Source organism: Ambystoma mexicanum, chromosome 6p, assembly GCF_040938575.1.
Source record: "Ambystoma mexicanum isolate Mex_15411 chromosome 6p, UKY_AmexF1_1, whole genome shotgun sequence".
Taxonomy (NCBI): domain Eukaryota; kingdom Metazoa; phylum Chordata; class Amphibia; order Caudata; family Ambystomatidae; genus Ambystoma; species Ambystoma mexicanum.
In genome coordinates, this window is record NC_090935.1 from 416,535,648 (window position 1) to 416,558,266 (window position 22,619).

Sequence of the window (22,619 nt, forward strand, 5' to 3'; positions counted from 1 at the left end):
CCCAAAGCCGATTTTGTCCACAGTGTGCCCAGAAGGCATCATTGGTTCTAAATCCATCTGCTGGACTTTCAGACTGCCCTGAAATTGATGTGATAAGGAGTCCACTACACCATTCTATTCTGTCTTCCCGCTGTGTACGTAAATGGTCTTGCCAAATGCTTGGAGGTTGATGTATTGGCAGAATACAGATTCTGGTAATCAGTAAAGATGGCCACAGGATGTAAAGCTCATAGAAGATAGTGGGGGCCATTCCGACCCTGGCGGTAAGGGGTTAACTGCGCCGGTAAAGGTGCCGGGGCCTTCAACCCCTTACCGCCACATTACGAGTTCTGCTTGCGGGACCCGCTAAGGATGCCTGGTAAAACCAGGCATCCTTAGCGGGTCCCGCGAGCAGACCAGGGTGCTAACAACGGGTCCATTCTTAACGGGCCTGTTGTTAGCACCCTCCCCATTCCCATTGAGCCCTATGGGGGCTCGAATGGGAGTCGGGATGTACCGGGTCCGGGTTCCTTGAATGAGGAATTACCGGGCCCTCCAAGGTCGGAATGACCCGGTAAATCCTCATTCAAGGAACCCAGACCTGGTACCCGGTATGGGGTTAGCCATGCCGCTAATAGCGGCATGGTTACCTCCATACTCGGAATGACCCCCAAGTGTCTCTATTCCTGAAATACAGCCTTGGTCAGGTTCTAATTGTCGAACATGCTGTTATTAACCTCTGTTGCAGTTTGCATTTGAACAAAAAGCAGCAGGATGCACAAGACTTCACTGTTGTGTGTCTTCGAGAGAGCATCCTGTACACCCAAAGTAGCGGCATCTGATTAGACTAAAAATGTTTGCTGATAACAGTATCAGTCCAGAACAGAATCGTTACTTTGGGAAGCCAAAAGGGGGATCCCTTTTGCAGGCCAACAAAACTTCAGACCATTTTCAAAAGCCTGATTATGGAGAATCGCAGTCTTAAAGCCTTGCTGAACTATCGAGTGAAGTTGGTAAATGCAAAAAAACGTTGTATATCTTACACACTCGCCACAGAAGACAATTTAGTGCCTGACTTGGCCTTCTGTTCATCTATTTGCACTTGTGACAAAAAAAACACAAACATTCCACTACCCTGGCATGATACTGACATCTGCTGATGCAAGGGAGAAAGCAAGGGTGAGTTTTGCAAGAGAGGAGAGGAGGCGGAGGAGAAACTCCTAGAGTGGAAGGAGAGGATATGGAACAAGAAAAACAATTTGTTGAAGGTTGGAGAGGAGGAACACCTAATGAGAGGTTGATGTGATGACAGAAGTTGTAGAGGAAGAAAAGAAGGCATAGGAGAGAGAACTGGAGAGAGGAGTCCATGAGGAGAAAAGGAGGGAGGACAAACTATAGCTTTTTACTACCTAGGGAAGACAGGTGCCTCTAGCTGGTGAAAATGGAGGCAGACCAAGGAACATGAAATTGACAAGAAGAGGAAAGAGGTGATGTTAGTGTACTCCAAGAGAATTTCATGAGGTCTTGCAGTTTCTGCCATGTGAATTCCAAACCCCCCCCATCAAATGATGCAAGGGCACTGAGATTACGTTCCCTGGTATGAGAATCCAGAAGGTCCACTGTTCATTCATCAGCGAATAAAGACCTTGACCAAGAAAGGTTGGCTAAGTAAGGACTATAATGAATTCCCAGAGACGAGGCCTGGCTGGTTACCAATCAAGGTGAAGCCCCTGACACAGAAAGAGACCAAAGCACTGACATTCCTGTTCCTACAGTGCCAAATTAGAAAACACTGGCACGTTGCTGAATCTGCACCACAGACATCCCAAGAATATAGAACGTTTAAAATAAAAGTTTTGAGTAGTATGTTAATACTTCAGCCATTATAGGATAAGATTTCACATGGGTTTATGGTAAATAAGTATTTTCGTATTGCAAAGCATGAAAGTTAAAGCAAGTGGCAAAACTGGTATCTGCCAAGCCTGAAGACCTCCTTATTTCGGTTCATGGTGATAGTTTCAAAAGTAAAACTTTCGAAATACAAATGTTCTGACACAAAAGCATCGAAAAAAAGGTGTTAATGCTTTTTTTGTTTTTTTTTATTGGGGGGTGCTAAAATAAAACCCATAAAATGAAAAAAAAATGTATTCAAAACTTTTTTTTTCGATGCTTTGTATTCAGAACTTTTGCATTCGAAATTATGACTGGACACCCCTTATTTCAGCTGTAGCATAGTTGCAACAAAAAATTTTGCATCTCAAGAAGGCGCTGCCTTCACCAATAAACATAAGTGTCTGAAAGTTAGGGAATCAGAACTAAACTTCATTTAAGGTAAGTAGTTAGTCTTTTTTAAACTTGTATACGAATGCATTTGGAATGTTCAATATAAGTTCAATAAAGAAAACCTGTTCAAAACAAACATGTGTACTGTTGTTTTTCCCAACCTCGGGAGTTACCTTGTCGCGGTGGTTGGGCTTAACTGTGGTTTCATTTTTGAAGCAGCAGGACCAAAGACTCCCTCTTAGTAACAATCAGAAGAATTTGCTGTCAAAATTAGCTGGTTATGAGAGGACTGATGTTTTCCCTTGAAAACCTCATACCTTTCATAACTCTGTACTCTTGCAACTGGCAGTGTATTGAGCTTGCATAGTTGATTTTTACAATCTCTGCATTTCCCAGATCTTAAGCAGGGGCTGATAAAAAAACTTTGGATACTTTGTTTTCTTTAAAATTTGTTATTAATTTTATCACAAACAAACACCATACAACAAAACTTATGCAGTACATGTCTTTACATTCCAATTTGCAAATATCATTCACTGTCCACTGCTTGCCCTTCTCCCTCATTCGAGCCTACTCCACTTCGCGGTCCGCATCTCCTTCTTCCAAGGGGATTCCCATTTCTGTGTCTTCAGCAGAGTCCTGGTCACTCAGCCAGTTTTAGGTGGACCCATATAGTGTGGCCACTAAATGTTTCCAGGCTGTCAGGGTTTCTGCCTCTTCCTCCCCTCCTCTGTTACCCACATCCTACCATACTGCTGTTTCAGCTTCAATCCATTTCTGGAGGTCTGCCCACCAGACTTCTATCCTAGGTCTGTTGCATGCTTTCCATCCCATGGCACTTCTACACTTGGCAAGTATGTATGCCAAGTCCTTTAATTTACTTACATGTTTTAATTGACTCGGCCTAGGGAATCCTCCTACCAAACACGCCCATACAGATGCAACGTCTATCTTGATCCCTTTCTCTTCTAGCCGGTGTGCTACTTCTTCAAAGAATTTCCCAATTTCAGGACATGCCCAAAACATATTTGTCATCCCCACATTTTCTTCTCGGCATTTGGGGCATGATTGTGGTTCTGCGTTTTTAAATTTGGCTATACTCTGAGGTGTCATATATGCCCTGTCGGTTATATATAACTGTATTTGCGGCAGCCTCGCGTTCCTCGATACTTTCTTATTGTATCTTTGGGCCCTCTCCCACATCCCGTTACTCATGGGTACCCCAGCCTCTTCTTCCCAGTCATATCTCAATTGCGCCACTTCCTTCCCCACTTTGGACATCAAAAGCTCATATAGTCTGGATATCTCATGCCCTCCTTCTGCTATATAATATGTAGTTTCTATGGTGGCATCAGGTGGCTCTTCTAATGTTATTTTCGACCATGTAGCTCTGATCCGCCACACCATTCTGTTATATGTAATATATTGCCCCGCATGTAGCCCTGTTTCTTCCACTATCGTCCCGAACACCTTAATCTCCCCTTCTTGCCATATCTCCCCAATGTTGCAATTCCCACCGGTTCCCAGTGCCTCCTGATCGCCTTCATTAGTTGTCCTTCCCCTCATGTCAATGCGACCAACGGCACTTGTAGAGAACACAGGGTTGGATTCTCCATAACATGGCAAGCTTTGCGCCATACTTTCCATCCTAGTACCAACATCTTAGAGCGCTCTTTCACCTGATTTGGGCAGCCATATCATTTCTTTCAGGAAGTACGGGGCACATTCCAGTCTCAGCAATCTTGATTCTGCGTTCAGGTCTTCTAATATCAATTGGCCACATATTGTAGCTGACTGGCTAAGTAGTAAACCTCATAGTTTGGCAGTTTTATACCCCCTTTTTTATACGTGTTCTGCAACTTCCAGAGGGTAATTCTGCTCCTAGTCCCGTGCCATAGAAAATCCCTGCATATGCTCTGTAGCTTAATAAAAAATGTCCTCGGTATCAGGTATGGTATATTCCGGAAAAAATGTAATAATCTCGGCAATACAACCATCTTCAGAAAAGCCCCTCTGCCTGTCATTGCCAAGGGGAGCTTTGTCCAGAACCTCATACTATTTTCGATGTTCTTCACCGCTTTCTCAGTGTTATGCTGGTGTTCCGCCTCTATTGTCTGATGAATGTCTATCCCTAGGTATCTAAACGTATTTGGCTCCCATGGTATTTGCAAGATTGGTAGTTTATCCCTCGGGATTCCCATATACCTCCCCAGCTCCCATATACCTCTGGGGTTCACTGCTATGCCAGATAGCGATGCGAATCGCTCCATCACTTCCAGGATATTTTGGAGGTTTTCTTCAGGATATTGTAAATACAGCAGCATATCGTCTGCGTAAAGCGAGACCAAATGCGGCTCCCCTTTTATGGTCATCCCTATTACCTCATACTGCTGCCTCAAGTATATCGCCAGGGGTTCCAGTGCTAAAATGTACAGCATCAGAGACCACGGGCATCCCTGTCTAGTGCCCCTACTCAATTGCCACCTTTCCGAAATGATCGACCCTGTTTTGACTCTGGCTAGTGGCACACTGTACATTAGTTTGACCCATTAAAGGTACCCCGGCCCTTTACCATAATTAGTCAGGGCTGCAATTAGCCAGGGTCATTTGACTGAGTCAAAGGCTTTTATTGCATCCAGCGCTACTATTGCCATCTCCCCGAGTCTTCTTTTGTGCGCTCTATAACCCGGTGGAGTCGTCTGAGGTTGGCTGATATGTTCCTGTGCGGGACATATCCTGTTTGGTCAGGGTGTATTCATTTCTTAATGATCCATTTCATTGTATTTGCCAGCACTGCAGTAAGCATTTTACTATCCTGGTTCTGCATTGACTGCGGTCTAAATGATCCGCAATCTTTGCCTGTTTTATTGGGTTTGGGGAGTGGAATAATGATCGCTTCTCTCAGGGATTCTGGATGCCCTATTTCAAATGCCTCATTTAGCGCCGCTAGTAGCGGGGGAAGCACCTCTTTTTTATACATTTTATAAAACTCGCTGGGAAGTCCGTCCGCTCCCAGGGTCTTGCTGGTGGGTAGTTGTATTAACACCTCTTCTAGTTCTTCTAGGGTTATTGGGGTGTCTAGGGCCTCTCGTTCCTCCGCACTTATTCGTGGCATGCCTATGTCTTCCAATGTGTCCATTATTTCCCTGCTATCACTTCCTTCCTCATCTCCGTACAATCTTATAGTATTCAAGGAACTCTCGATTTACACCCTATTGGGTGTCCACTATTTGCCCATCTTCCCTGGTTATTGCTCTAATTGCAGGTCTGGGGGTCTCGCTTTTGTACAGACATGCCAGCATTCTCCCTGGCTTATCTCCTCCTGCATGTTGCCTCTCTACATACTTTCTGTAGTTCAAACTACATAATCTTTCCCAGAGTCCTGCGCACTACTGCTGCAATTGGCTTATTGTTTCAGCATCTACCTGTGAAGATGTGAATACATAGTGTTACAATCGTGTTAATAAAAGCCTAGGTTATACATACAGGAAGCCCTGCATGTATGGACTTTCCTCTAATGAATGCTATGCTTTTGGTTGCCAGGAGACAAGGGTCGGAGAAGAGGAGACGGAGATCGACCGTTACAGCTGGGCATATTGAAGGACGAGTGTGAGGAACTTCACAGCTGCCGGCTGAAGGAGTGAATGAAGGTGCTGTTGCGCTCTACATCAAGTTAACGAGGCGATCATTATTGTCGGGCAGAAGCAGTGAATGAAGGCGCTGCTGCGCTCTGCAGCAAGTTAACGAGGTGATTGTTATTGTCTGGCAGAAGCAGTGAATGAAAGTGCTGTTTCGCTCAAGTAAGCAGGTTAAGATAAGTATTTTAAGGTGATCGTTGTCGCCGGACAGAGACTGCTAGAGGTGGCCCTGTTGCCTGTTGCGCTTGGGCTGGAGAAAGTAAGTGTAAACAAGGCGACCGTTGTCGCTTGATATATACATATAATAAAGAAGCGCCCTTGCGCTTGGGAAGTCCCGAATGTTGGAAAATCTGGGCAATCGTTGTCGCCAGTTCAACCAAGCCTGAAGTAATTAAGCTGTTGCGCTTGGAGCAAGTTACCGTCCCAGAGGGGAAGTTGTGTGAGGAAAACAAGGTCATGGATACTGGTGAAAAGAAGCGTTACGAGCGTAACGAGAGAGAGGAGGAGTGTCCTTAGGACAGCAGTCGGGAAGGCGAACCTCCTTGTGGTGCATTCTACGTTAGGTGAACGAAAGTGAGAGAACGGTCGACGAATACTAAGTGAGCAGGAATGAGAGGGAGAAGCCTATAAGGTGAAAAGTTATGCCAGAACGTCCCAAGTGTGCAAGAGTGTTATATAACAGAGTAAGAAAACAGAAAGGGCCCGTTCAAAATGAAATGGCACCTGGAAGAGAATAGGCGAAGAGCGTGGTGTGCTCAATTCTGAAAGGTGGTGCATAGTACACTATGTCATAGACTGAAGCAAACTTCAACCAAACATACACGTAATGAATCTGATTAAGTCAAAGATATAAAAGAACTTTCGGGGCACACTATACTTATTAAAGAACTTTCATCGTATAAAAAGCAAGTGTTGATGTTTTGGCCGTGATTGTTATACTATAAGCAGGAGAGAGAGTAAAAATCTACACAGACTGCGAAAGAGAAGAGAGAAACAGACTTTCAAAGTAAAGAAAGGAGGGAAAGAAGAGAATAGAAAGGACAATCGATGTAACAGATGAACATTAAATCGTCATGGAGCTTACCTGCATAAACTCCAACATAGCAATTCTGTGACAAAAGATTGAAGAGAGGTCTTGAAGATGTATCCTTCACGTTAAACCTATAAATAAAAAGAGAAAAAAACTTGTTAATAAAAGGTTTGGATTCTCTTCGTAATCCATACAATTACTCACTGGATCAGTCTTTTATTGCTCATTATTACAGATAATTGCTATACTACCTTCGTGCTACCTCCTCTGCCCAGGACTGTTTGTAGCTTGATTTCTGCCTTCTATAGTTCACTTAATATGCCTCCCTGCAGCCCTTGGACTTGACTATGGCTATCCCTCTAACCACCACTTTAAAAGCTTCCCATAGTGTACCAGCTGACTCGACACTTCCTGTATTGGTCTCAAAGTAGCTTATAATTTCTTCTCTCAGGTCCTCCCTAAACATTGTATCTTTTAATGCTTCAGCTCCAAGTAGCCACGTTGGAATTCTGGCCCCTGGAGGTCGATATTGCCATGTTAGGACCAGGGGCGAGTGGTCCGATAGGACCCTCGCCTAGTATTCTATTTGTACGATTTCAGCCATCACCTCCTGCGTGGCAAACATGTAGTATAGTATTGTGTACAGATTCTGTGGAGCTGAGTAATGCAAATATTGTCTGTCTTGTGGATGGTGCACCCTCCATACATTTTGTAGCCTAAAGTCTGTCAACAGTGTCTGCAGGGACCTAGCAGCGGGGGCGGGCCTGTCTTGTTTCTCATCTGACCTATCTACTTTCGGGTTCAATGTGCAGTTGAAGTCCCTGTCCCAGATCACCGCCCCACCCAGGTGCTCAGTTGCTTTGTTGTATAGGGTCTTGAAATATGTCACTGTGTCTTGGTTTGGGGCATATGTATTTATGATGCATATATCTTTATTTTCCACCAGCCCCCGTATTACCACCATCCTCCCATCCTCTTCCACCTGTGACTGTATTAACTGAAATGGGACATGCGGTGCTACCCAAGTAATCACCCCTCTGGCATACGCTGAATATGTTGCACCGATGACAGTCCCCTTCCACTTCTTCTTGATCACCTCTAATTTCACTTTTGTGAGGTGAGTCTCTTGTATTAGGGCTATATCAATTTTCTGCCTTTTTAGGTACATCATGATCTTGTTCCGTTTTAGGTAGCTGTTGAGCCCCCTAACATTCCAAGATATTACCTTAAGGTCCCCCATTGTCTGGCCACATCCCGCCCCCTCTTTGTATCTACCCGACCTCTATCTGGAGCGCCCGTGCACGTGTATTTAAGCTTGTTCCCGACTACCCCTACCCAATAACACTACAACATCCCCAACTTCCCTCCCTCCCCCCTCCCTTCCCTGCCCCAACTCAATTTCCAACTCCCTGCGTTCCCTCCCCCGTCCCAACTGATGCCCCTTTCCATCCCTGGATCTCAGGCACCCCCGCATCTAGTCCTTTTCTTGGCTATTGCCAGTACTCGGGTCACAGCAGGGAGATATCGCCGTACTGGCGCTTCAACTATTCTACCTACTGGGGATAGGTCGTCTGCATCCAGTGTCTTCTATACTGCTTCTAGGTCGCAGCGCACATACTGGTCATATTTAACATGCTTAACATGCACACTTCTATATTCCAGTCCAACAACATTTGGCTGTGTTAATAATTAACGTTTGCCCTTTTCTAGCGTGTCATTTATCACTGCTGCTATTGCACCCGCCCCCAGCAATATCAACATGGTGCCAGGTCACTTATCCTATCCATCTCGCTCCTGACCATTTCCAGACCCTGGGCAACCCTGTGCGTCCATCCGGCATACCGCCTCCTCCGGGGTGTCGAAGAAATGTGTTTTGTCTTTGTGTAGGACCTTGAGTTTCGCAGGGTACAAAAGCATGTATTTGAAACCGGCTGTTCGCAGCCTTCTCTTCACCGCCATGTAGCTGTAGCGCTGTCTCTGCACCAGCATGGTGTAATCCGGATATGCAGTGACAGTCGTCGACGCCCGCGTTATTGTTCCACCTTTCCGAAAGAATTCCAGGATCTTTTCCCTGTCTCTGTAGTTCAGAATCTTTGCTATGATTGCTTGGGGAGGGGCCCCATGTTGCGGCCTTCTTGTCTGGGCCCTGTGCGCCCATTCAATCGCAAACCCCTGGAAGAGCTTGCTAGCTCCAATTTCCTGGATTATCATGTTCTCCATATAGTCCGTAGGGTCCTGGCCTTCTTCTCCTTCCTGAAGGCCCACCACTCGTATATTATTGCGTCTTGCTCGGCCTTCCGCCTCTTCCGCTCGATTTTCCAGATTGGACACTTGCTGTTTCAGTATGTGGACCTCCTTAGCGTTGGTTGTGCTAACACGTTTTCACGGCGATCTCTAAGCCACTCGTCCTTTCTGCCAGCGCTCGTACATTCTGTCTTAGTAGGTTCACCTCTATCCCTACTGCATCGATCTTAGTTTTCAGTGCCGCTTTCAGGTCTGCCATTGCAGTCCCCCACAAAGATTTCAGATCCGTGAAGGCAGCGAGGATCAGATGGTCATCCCTTGGCAAGATGGTCTCTCCCAGCATAGCGCCCATGGCTTGTGCAGGCGTGTTTGGGGATTGCTGCAGTTTGGTGAAAACGTCCTTTATTGGCTGCTTGCCTTTACCTTTGCTCCCTTTAAAAGCCATTGTACTGGGCGTCTCCGGCCTTACCCGTCTGCTGAATAGGGTTGTGTTTCATCAGTTGCGTTTTAGTTCTTGTGTCAATCCGTGGCTGATTTCGCCGGTGCAGGGCTTCTGGTAGCTTCTCTTGCTGTTTGCGCCTATTCCATGATATGCGGGTCCCCCGCTTGCAGGATCTGCAGATCTCTTTCGCTGGCCCTTTGACCCTGTGCGCTCTTAATTAATTGGAAGGGGCCCTAGCGCTTCCTTAGTCTAGTGTCTGAGCCCTGGCTCAGCGCCTTTGCTAGTATTCTACTTCCGGGTCTTCTCAGTGATCAGGGGATCGTAGGGCGGTTGGGAGGTTCAGTACTTCTGTCCAGGGACTCAACAGCATCTGCCCCTCACCTTATTCTGGAATGTCTTCTGCCGAGCATCTCCATTATTGGAGGTGTGCCCTCTGGCAGCGGTCTACTGCTATTTCAGGGCTTGCTACCTGGTGGCCTTTGTCTTGGGCTTAGTTCCTCCCAACTCCTCCCCACTTCTCCTCCATGGTGTATCACACCGGGCTTTGGTTGGCTCATGCATCCGCTCCTCTGCCCTGGCTTGTGCTACCGGGCCAGCTTACTGGCCTCTGTCCCCTTCAGCTGCGTGCCCTGCTTCAACTGTGTCTCTGCGCACCCACACAGTGCTGGCCACCGAAAGGTGGTTTCTAATTTCCATGCAATTTCATCACTACTATTATCCGTTCGTGTTGTGCAGCAGCTCTTTATCTGTATGCAAGTGTTTATATGGCACTAGTCCTGTGTCAATTTTGCATTACAGGCAGGCGTTCTTTTCTGTTCCTTTGCCTGATACTGTAACACTCTGCTCCGTTGTTATAATATCAGTAGCCTGCGGCCAGGCAGCGCTCAGCCGCTTTGATGTAATGCTCAGCAGCTTGTTTTAGCACACTCGACGTTCCGGTCTCATGTCTGTGAGCTCAGGCTCTAATACTGTGTATCCTGCAACGTGTTTGCCGGCACAGGCATCCTGCGCAGTCTCGTCGCTCAACTCCAGCTGGGCTCCTGGCTTCATTTGTTGTGGACCTCGACTTTGTACGCGCTCCGGTGTTCCGATGTTCGGGGTTGCAGAGTTACAATGTATTTGCAGTGTCTATCGCGGCACTTCTCCAGCGAGTGGCTTCGCTGTCCCAGTCTTCTGTGCCATTTACACCCCCCGCTCTCCGTACGGCCACCACTGAGGGGTGCCTCTCCTCGTTGTCGGAGCTGCCTGATGGCGCTTCAATTTCACACAGGGTGTCCGTTTCTCGCCACTCACTGCAGCTCACGGCTTCATTCCTGTTTACAAGTCCAGGGGGGTAGTTGCTGCTGCGGCGCGTTCCCGATACAATATCTTGGCTGATATTGCTCGTCCTTGCCACAGGCCCGCTTACGAGTGTAAATCTGGTCACAGGCTTCCAACGGCCATCTCCCACTGACCTTCCTTGGTGTATGCCCAGTTATTGTGCAATCCTTTGTTAGGTAGCGCCGGCCATTTTGTTTCGCCCATGTTGCTTCTGATCTCAAACTTCCCTCAGCTCATTTTTGTTCCGTTTCTGCATTAGTACACTTCAACTTGCACATAGGTATGCACCACTAGTTCATGGATTTGCCATTCTGTTTGTGTGCACGAACGCTCGTTGCTATTGCTGCATTTTTGCCGGATCATGTTGGATCATCAAGAGCCTCTGAAGAGGGGCCCCTCCTGAATCAAGGGGCCCCTCCTGTCTGCCCTCAGCCCACTATCCACATGGGCAGGAGCCCTTCGACACCCTCCCTGAGGCAGCACCGTGTGCCGGCGTCGCACCAGGCTGCAGGAGCAGCCGATAGCGAAGCACAGCAGCCCGCCCGCCCGCCCGACCTTATTGAGCCATCCAGCTTCGTGCTAGAAGCCCCCACCACGACAGTGCCTGCACCGCTGTGCCCGCACTTTCCCCACATTATCCGACGCTAGCATCAAGAAAATCCGACGAGTCGCGTTGCCGCAAGATGGCCGCCACCAAGAACGCACTCAGAGCGTTCACCTCGGTTGCCTAGCAACCACTTTTGCATATTCTCCAGTGACGAGGACCGGAGGCGGAAGCCGGCCCTTAGCAGCCTAAGGCCCGTGAGCCAAAGGCCCCTCTGTCTGCCCCTCAGCCCACTATCCACATGGGCAGGAGCCCTGCAACATCCTACCTGAGGCAGCACCGTGTGCCGGCGTTGCACCAGGCTGCAGGGGCATGCCGATAGCGAAGCACAGCAGCCAGCACGCCCGCCCGACCTTATTGAGCCATCCAGCTTCGTGCTAGAAGCCCCCACCACAACAGTGCCTGCACCGCTGTGCCCGTACCTTCCCCACATTATCCGACGCTAGCAGCTAGAAATTCCGATGAGCCGCGTTGCCGCAAGATGGCCACCACCAAGAACGCACTCAGAGTGTTCACCTCCGTTGCCTAGCAACCACTTTTGCATATTCTCCAGTGACGAGGACCGGAGGCGGAAGCCGGTTCTTAGCAGCCTAAGGCCCGTGAGCCAAAAGCCCCTCCTGTCTGCCCCTGCCCACACCGGTCAGCTACGGCGCTGGACACTGCTCCGCAGCACCTCCTCATCACACGCTTTCCCGGCTGTTGCTACATTTCTGTCCACAGAACACGTACGGAACTTGCTCGCTTATAAAGAAACGCGGTAAGACTCTTTGTCGCACTAACCTAGCAGTACCTAATGTGGTTGAAGTCACCCTTCCTGACGCCTTTGTCGCCCAGACCGGTTATTAAGGACACTCACCTCTTTTTGCTTGGGAGCGCACTCACCAATTGAGTATCACCTTCTTTATTCTCACTATGAATCACCGCCTCCTCTAAATGCTCATATGTACGCACACCATCCTCCTTGCTCAGTATCCGCACAGCGCTTGTCGTTAATCCAACTGCTCGCTACTTGCTGCATTCACCTAGCCAGATTAGCTGAATTCCTGCCTTTGAGTCATTGATTGCATTTTGCACATGTACCTACCTAGTCAGATTAGCTGAATCTCTGCCTTTGAGTCATTGATTGCATTTTGCACATGTACCTACCTAGTCAGATTAGCTGAATCTCTGCCTTTGAGTCATTGATTGCATTTTGCACATGTACCTACCTAGTCTGCACATGCACATACCTAGTCAGATTAGCTGAATCTCTGCCTTTGAGTCATTGATTGCATTTTGCACATGTACTTACCTTGCCAGACTAGCAGAACCTTTGCCTTTGAGTCATTGATTGCATTTTGCACATGTACCTACCTAGCCAGATTAGCTGAATCTCTGCCTTTGAGTCATTAATTGCATTTTGCACATTTACCTACCTTGCCAGACTAGCAGAACCTTTGCCTTTGAGTCATTGATTACATTTTTGATATGTACCTACCTGGTCAGCACATGTACCTACCTAGTCAGATTAGCTGAATCTCTGCCTTTGAGTCATTGATTGCACTTTGCACCTGTACCTACCTACCCAGATTAGCTGAACCACTACTTCCTCAGCCATTGACTGCATTTCTGCACATGTACTTACCCACCCAGCAAACTATACCTGGACTGTCACTTCCTGGCTGATCCCTCCTCTGCCCAGCACAGAACCCCTCTACGCACCTTCCAGTGCACTCCCACCTCAGCGCACAGACGGTTAGGACACCTGGATCACGATATGCGGCCACTGCCACCTGTTAGCCACCTTATTCTTGCTACCATCGTAGGGTTCATCATTGTCACATTGCTTTGTCCCCCCACTCTTAGCACCACCAAGACCGACCCTTGTCACTCCACCCCACACTTTCCCACAATGCCCATTAGTAACCCATACCTCAATGACCCTGTCCTATGGCTCAAACACTTCGCAACCAAACCTACACCCAATCAACCGTGCACGCTCCAAGTCAGGAATCTTAGACTTGGATCCAGATTGCCTCGTGCCCCTCGTGCCTCTGGCACTCAGCACACACATAATATCAATACTACACAGAAGTGTAGGGTATTTTGTGGAGATTTGGGGCCTGACGGTATTTTATTATCGCCGAAAAATAACTTAGCAATAATCACTGTTTGTATTCAGATTTGGCCATGTGCAACAATAATACAGTGGACATGCATTATTTCAGCACCCAGGCATGCATATTTGGTATACGTGGTTGGTATGCGTATTTGGTGGTATTTTGGTGAGCATTATTCCCTTGTTTTATTGGTGGCCCCAATGTCCAGAATCCCTTATCTTTGCTTAGATTTTTCGTGTAATCACTAGAGAGACCTCAGGCCTACATTTCAGGAATACCACATTTTCAGTGTTAGTGTTAGTGTGCCACCATGGGCAATCTCACTGACTTATTTACGACAGAGAGCTATATGTGGTAATTTCCACTACCTTATATACGGTAGGGAACTATGTCCAGAGAGTCTCTCTTCCCGTTGGCTCATGTACCTCCAACGAGCTATGCTACAATCACTCACAACTGTTCATACTGAATCTGATCATGCAAAATGACAATTGCACTGTTTAAAAATCTCCCCTCATCAGCACTGTATTGGTAAATAGAAGACACACCACCTGTCTGCTTTCAAGTATTTTTCTGTATTATAAAAGTTGCATTTAAACACGATCTCACTCTTTACAGAAATAAATAAAACAGCACATTAACAGCATTGTCTGAAATACACTGAAAAAAAAAAACTGGCAGAGAACAGAACATAATTTGCAACATTAACGTGTGATTAAGGCACCGGAATCTCTTTTCCTACTCTGACTGAACATTCTCGTCTCGTACACACTTAGCTCCCACACTTATGTAATTACCTTATCTGTTCAGTCAAGTTTTCTTTAGCTGTTCTCTTTCTGAATGTGGCTCCCTTGAAGATTAACCCCAGTAAAAAGGAACGCCTGCCTTCTCAAACCGGGGTCATTGCCTGGAATTCTCAGCTTTTGCAGATAGGAATGCTCCAACCAGGAAAAGGTCTTCCTCCCAGCTCTGCCAAATCTTGACTGTCCTTCTCTCTCCTCCAACTCCCCCCAGCAAAACTCTGATCACTCCCTCTAGCATGATACTTGCTATGACGCTGCTCCAATCAGAATCAATCATGCCATCTCCTCCTTCTCTACACAATGGCTCATTTTTATAGTAATACTTTGTAACCGACTGATTTCCTGTTCTTTCGAGCTCTTTTGCTTCCTGTAATTATGTGGACAGGGCAGCAGAGAGGAGAAAAAAAAATGGATGTGCGTTTAAAAGTTCACTTTCAGAATAGGCCTAATTCTGCAGTGGAGACACATTTTTATTAGTGGATTATGTTTCATTAGTCAGGTTAGTTATCAGTAAGGTTAGTTATTATTTTCAAATGTGTCTCTCGCACCATAGGCATTTCAGGTGAAAAATAGTGTGCATTTTTGAATGTGCACGTGTGCTTTTAACTGTAAAAATAGATTTGCATCTTATATGTTAAAATCGTTTTTGACTGAATGGCCTGTCTTTCCTTGTTAATCTGGTAACACATATAGCAATGCACCGCACCCTTGTGGTGGTGCTGCAAAAAAAAAAATTGCTACCTGTGCAGTAGTGCTGTACTCTGTGCTGTTTGCTACCTGTGCAGTAGTGCTGTACTCTGTGCTGTTTGCTACCTGTGCAGTAGTGCTGTACTCTGTGTTGTAACACGCCAAATATCCTTACATACCCTCCTTTTGTTTTTAGAATCTGGCTACGATCCAAGCCAATTCCTAAAAATAATTTGTTCTTTTTCTTCTTTTCACAATATAGCAATCCAATAAAATGAATATTCATGTGCATCAATGAAAAAGTTGCAATCAATACAGTATTCATCTGAGTTCATTAGTTTACAAAATGTTCTACATTTGCTTTCTCAGTGGAAGTGGCATTACTCTAAGTATAGATTTTTCGAGTCAATTAAAACAATGAGATAAAACAACTAACCAAAACAAATAATTAATATAACAAATTAAAATAAATAATTAAAATAATAAATACGTGGAACTCCATATGTCAGCACTCTTGTCTGCCTCTGATATGTCCCGACCAGCGATGTTATTTGGTTCATTCGAGTACACTTTCATCTTGGCAATCTTAGATCCATAGGAGTCATCTTTTTCAGCATTCTGGTTATCTTGTCTTCACCTCCACCTGGAGGCAGGCATCTTTTGGTCTTCATCCAGGGGACTCCAGGACTCCATCGTCTCCCGTGGCCTCTGATCCCGGAACCTCCGACCAAATAATGTTAATTTTCTAAATTAAATAGAAAATAAACAAATTAAGTACATAGCACAATACTAACTTCACCCTTTTGCCAAAAATAAAACATGCTTGGTAAAAATATTTCGTTTTTCTTTTTCTGAAATTAAACACAAGTTAAAAGAAAACAAGCACACATAAACAGCATTCAATCTTTAATACATTTTCTCTCTGCACACCAACCATGAGCTTCCGTTATATGTGCATTTATTTATTTATTTATTTATTTATTTTATATTATATATTTTACATATACTACAGTGTTTATGTGCCATCATAACAATCAACTTTTTTAACTTCTTTGTCACTGCCTCCTGATTACACCCATTTATTTTCTCTTTTTGTGTTCACGGGACTTTATCTGTTTCTACATGCTCAAGCTGCCTGATCTCATGTCTGGGATGGCATGGTTTGATTTGATTTACATGGACAAACTGCTCTATTGCTGTTTCACCTTCATTTTTCAAAATTTTATACACTACAGGAGAGACCTTATCTATAATTCGAAATGGCCCCTGCCAGGCTGCTAGAAATTTATAATTTTTCTGTTTACTTTTTCCAAAATGAAACTTGTATACCTGATCCCCTACACTGTATTCCTTTACTGATGTCTTTTTATCATAATACGATTTTGCACTGTCAGCAGCTCTTTCCAGATTTCTCTGCACAAAAGCAAATGCATGTTGCAAATGCCTCCTCAGTTCATCAATATATTCATGAACTGTGGATGCACTCACAAGGGTTTGCTCATGTGTTCTGTATAGTAGGTGTTGTGGTAACACCATTTTCCTACCTGTTAAGACCTCATGGGGGCTAACACCTGTTGCTTTGGCAGGAGTCGACCTGATTGCCATCAAAACCAACGGTAAACGTAAATCCCAGCTCGAACCTGCTTCTGCCACAAATTTCTTTAAAATATCCACAACAGACCTATTGCTTCTTTCAACTGTACCTGAAGACGCCGCCCGATATGCGATATGTAGTTTCCTTTTCACACCTAGTATTTGCCATACCTTACTCATTAGAGTTCTTGTGAAATGACTTCCTCTGTCTGACTCAATTCTTTGTGGCAACCCAAACCTTGAGAACACATGGTTCACCAGCAATGTGGCTGCTGTTTGCGCACTACAATCTGGTGCAGGAATGCATTCAATCCACTTCGACATCAAACATACCACACTCAAAATATAACGGTGTCCCCTGCTCGACCTTTTTAAAGGACCTACATAGTCTATTTGCAAATCTGACCATGGGAGAGTTAGGCCTCTTTTCATCAATGGTGCTCTATGCATTGGTGAAACAGGTTTAAATTGGGCGCATACTAGACATCCTCTAATATATAATTCCACATCTTGGGACATATGTGGCCAGTAAGCATAATCTTTTAGTATTTCTAATGTTTTTTGTGAACCTCTATGGCCTGCAGTTATGGCATCATGTGCATGGTGTAGCATTAGTCCTCTGAATGAAAGGGGTACTACCCACTGTATTTGCCCTGTTATGGACTCTCTAATCATGAGTCCATCCTGTAATCTAATTCGTGTTTTGTTCTTTAATAGCACCCTCAACCCTTCTTTTCCCATACAATCATTTTCTGTTAAAGGATTTTGTTCAGGATCTATCAAATGATTATAATAGATTCCCAAAATTTGATCATTCTTTTGTGCCTCAATCAAATCTTGGTCTGGCGTGTCATGACTCCACTGCACCACCGGTTGATCTACCTCCTTTGGTGCTTTAGAACGTGTGACTGCATCAATTTGTATTTCACCCATTAAATAATCAATAGGTAGCAATTCTCCCATCACAGCCCCAATCTTAGCCAGGTGGTCTGCCTTATCATTTCCCTCCTTATCCTCTCCTGGTGTTTTTAAATGCCCACGAATTTTTCTCCAGTATATTGTTAAATTATTTTCTGACACCAATTTGTCTATGGCTTGTATCATTTTTCCATGTTTAAGTGGCTTTTTGTTGTATGTAACCATGCCTCTTGCTTTCCAACCAGGCAAATACTCCACAAAGCTATTCCGTGCATAGTCAGAATCAGTCACCAGGACAATTTCACTGAACTTTTTATCAACTGCAGTAGCAATTGCTTTATAAATGGCTCCCAATTCTGCCACCTGACTGCTCCTATCTCCAATCCTCATCCCTATACTGGGAACGCCTTCACATTTCAACCAGACATTTCCTATTCCTGCCACTAATTGTTTATTACTGTCATTTTCAATGTGAAAAGCACAACCATCCACATATACAGTTGGCAAATCCTTGCATGTTTTTTCATCAAAAGCTTTGTGTGGTGATTGTTCAAATTCCTGTAAACTAGTTTCTACTTCCATTTCATTTGGTATTTGTTCAGCTGCACAGTCATGTAAGTCAGCTAACCCTTGAGCAATTGGGTTCTTTTTATTTTGTCCATATCTCACTTCTACGGGAAAACCTTGTAATGCCAGCGTCCATGAAGTGATTCTGGATTGCGCTAGATTACCTGATCTAATTCTTTTACTCTCTAAAAACTGCAAAGGTTGATGATTTGTTTCAATAATTACCTTTTCTCCCTGAACAATGGGGCGGAAATGTTGTAGCGCCCACACAGTGGTTAATAGGGCCTTTTCACATTCATTAAATTTCATTTCAACTTGGGAAAATGCCTTACTTGCATATGCAATGGTTTTGTGATTCAAATCGTGTTTTTGTGATAACACTGCTGACATACAATGTTCAGAAAAACCTATTTCTATAAAGAAATCCCTGTCCTTTATGGGGTATGCTAAACATGGTGCCTTTACAAGACATTCCTTTAATTTAGCCACTGCATCAGACTGCCCCTTTTCCCATTTCCAGGGAGTATTCAGTTTAAGCAGTTTAGTCAATGGTTGAGTGATTTCTGCATAATTTTCAATGAACTTTCTGTTATAGCCTGTCATCCCTAATAAACTTTTTACTCCTTTCACATTTTTAGGATCTTTTAATCTTTGTATGGCCTCTATTTTCTTCTTTTGTGGATTTAGCCCATGTTCAGTCACTTCATGCCCTAGAAAGTTCACTTTTTTCTTGCACCATTGTGCTTTTTGCAAAGATACTTTGGCGCCTGCTTTCTGCAATTGGCCAAGTACATGTCTTATTTCATCAAAATGGCTTTTCAAACTTTCATTTTTTATCAGGACATCGTCCACATAAACTATTGTTCCTCTTTCCGCTGCATCCGGCATGGCCTTTCTCAAAAATATGCCAAATTCACTCCCACTATTGATGTACCCGAACGGAGCTCTAAGCCAGGCATATTGAGTCCTGTCAAATGTAAAGGAAAATAAATTCTGTATCTCCTCTGCCAATGGCACGCACCAATATCCAGAGGTGAGATCAAATGTGGTAAATACATTTGAACCATGTATCTGAGCTAGGCCCTGATCAATGAATGGCAGTGGCCATCTAGATATTGGTACTCTTTTATTTAACTCTCTCAAGTCTGCACATAGCCGCCATTGACCATTTGGCTTCAATACACCTAAAATAGGTGTATTGGATGTGCTATGAATGGGCCTGATGATTCCCCGTGATTCCAAATTTTTAATAATCTCTGCCAATGATTCTAAACATGCCAGCGGTAGTCTATACTGGCGTACAAACACTGGGTTTCTGCTACACCCTTCTGGTAGTGTGGCCACATGTAAATCAGTTAAACCACAATCATAAGCATCTTTTGCAAATACATCCTTAAACTCCATAAATATCTCCCTCAGATTGTCCCTCTCTTCATTGCTTTCACATGCATCCGCTAAGGAGATCTGCTCTTCTACCATTTTGGAAAATTCTGGAAAATCTTCTGGTAAGGGAATCTCGGCGCTTTCTTCTAACTGTGTGGCTGTGTCTTTTTGTAAAGCTGCCACTTTTAAATATTTTGGCATATCAGCTTCCACTTCAATGGGCTGATTTTCTGTTTCATTTTCATTTAAATTAAATATTATGCAATCCTCCTGATGGCAGCACACTGTCTCATTTGAATCATAAGGATACACAGAATGAATTTTAAATATTCCTTTGGGCTGAGAGTCCAGGTGTTCTGGCAACTCGCCCTTGGCATCTACATATTTTTCAGGAATATTCCCAATCACCATGTTATTTAAATCTGCCGTATAATGTGATTTTTGTATGGCCATTCCTAATGGGGAGTTTTCCTCTAAATCAAGGTTGTCCAACATACGGCCCGCGGGCCACAATGCGGCCCTCCAAGCCATTTCATGTGGCCCGCGAGGCTGTACAGACAACATTGAACAAATAAAGAAATACACCGGGCCGTGGTGGAGGACTGTTACTGCCTCTGGTGCCCCCTAAAAGGGGGGGGGCACCAAAGGCAGTAACAGGCCACGGCCCAGTTTATTTATTTATTTGTTCAATGTTTGTTGGGTCCGTGGACCCGATTAATTTATTTATTTCTGCAATGTTCGGCGGACCCAACATTGCAGAAATAAATAAATTAATCGGGTCCACGGACCCGGCAAACATTGAACAAATAAATAAATAAACCAGGCCGTCTCGGAGGACTGTTACTGCCTCTGCCACGGCCTGGTTTATTTATTTATTTGTTCAATGTTTGTCGGGTCCGTGGACCCGATTAATTTATTTATTTCTGCAAATAAATAAATTAATCGGGTCCAAGGACCCGACAAACATTGAACAAATAAATAAATAAACCAGGCCGTGGCGGAGGACTGTTACTGCCTCTGCCACGGCCCGGTTTATTTATTTATTTGTTCAATGTTTGTCGGGTCCGTGGACCCAAATCAATCGGGTCCACGGACCCGACACCACGGACCCGACAAACATTGAACAAATAAATAAATAAACCCAGCCGTGGTCTGTAACTGCCTCTGGTGCCTCCAGCACCAGAGGCAGTTACAGGCCACGGCCCAGTTTCAGGGGCGCAGAGTATGCGGGTGCTCCGGCCCCCCAGGCCGGAGAGAAGAGACGCAGTATGGATGGTCCTTTGTTCCATCCATACTGTGTCTCTCTCTGGCGGCCCGGGTAAAAGCCGGGGAAAAAACAATGTTTAAAAATTGTGGGACGGATGCAAAGCAAGATGCTCTTGTTTTGCATCTGTCCCTCAATTTCTAAAAATCGTTTTGGTTCGGGTATACTTCTGTGTGCACGGATGGAGAGGTACACCCAACCCAAAACGATTTTTAGAAATGGAGGCACAGATGCAAAGCAAGTCTGTCCCTCAATTTCTAAAAATCGTTTTGGGTTGGGTGTATTTGTACATCTGTGCACCCCTCTTGGCAAGAGGGGTGCACGGATGGAGAGGTACACCCAACCCAAAACGATTTTTAGAAATGGAGGCGCAGATGCAAAGCAAGTCTGTCCCCCAATTTCTAAAAAATCGTTTTGGGTTGGGTCTATTTGTACATCTGTGCACCCCTCTTGGCAAGAGGGGTGCACGGATGGAGAGGTACACCCAACCCAAAACGATTTTTAGAAATGGAGGCACAGATGCAAAGCAAGTCTGTCCCTCAATTTCTAAAAATCGTTTTGGGTTGGGTGTATTTGTACATCTGTGCACCCCTCTTGGCAAGAGGGGTGCACGGATGGAGAGGTACACCCAACCCAAAACGATTTTTAGAAATCGAGGCACAGATGCAAAGCAAGTCTGTCCCTCAATTTCTAAAAATCGTTTTGGGTTGGGTGTATTTGTACATCTGTGCACCCCTCTTGGCAAGAGGGGTGCACGGATGGAGAGGTACACCCAACCCAAAACGATTTTTAGAAATGGAGGCACAGATGCAAAGCAAGTCTGTCCCTCAATTTCTAAAAATCGTTTTGGGTTGGGTGTATTTGTACATCTGTGCACCCCTCTTGGCAAGAGGGGTGCACGGATGGAGAGGTACACCCAACCCAAAACGATTTTTAGAAATGGAGGCACAGATGCAAAGCAAGTCTGTCCCCCAATTTCTAAAAAATCGTTTTGGGTTGGGTGTATTTGTACATCTGTGCACCCCTCTTGGCAAGAGGGGTGCACGGATGGAGAGGTACACCCAACCCAAAACGATTTTTAGAAATGGAGGCACAGATGCAAAGCAAGTCTGTCCCCCAATTTCTAAAAAATCGTTTTGGGTTGGGTGTATTTGTACATCTGTGCACCCCTCTTGGCAAGAGGGGTGCACGGATGGGGAGGTACACCCAACCCAAAACGATTTTTAGAAATGGAGGCACAGATGCAAAGCAAGTCTGTCCCTCAATTTCTAAAAATCGTTTTGGGTTGGGTGTATTTGTACATCTGTGCACCCCTCTTGGCAAGAGGGGTGCACGGATGGAGAGGTACACCCAACCCAAAACGATTTTTAGAAATGGAGGCACAGATGCAAAGCAAGTCTGTCCCCCAATTTCTAAAAAATCGTTTTGGGTTGGGTGTATTTGTACATCTGTGCACCCCTCTTGGCAAGAGGGGTGCACGGATGGAGAGGTACACCCAACCCAAAACGATTTTTAGAAATGGAGGCACAGATGCAAAGCAAGTCTGTCCCCCAATTTCTAAAAAATCGTTTTGGGTTGGGTGTATTTGTACATCTGTGCACCCCTCTTGGTAAGAGGGGTGCACCGATGTAGAGGTAAAATGTACCCAGCGGGATCAAACCTGTGTTGCTCCTGAGCTATCCTCCCGAGACTCCGAAGATCTGAAGTACATTTAATGATACAGAACCAGAACTATTGAGCAAGTCTAACATCATCTTCATCATCA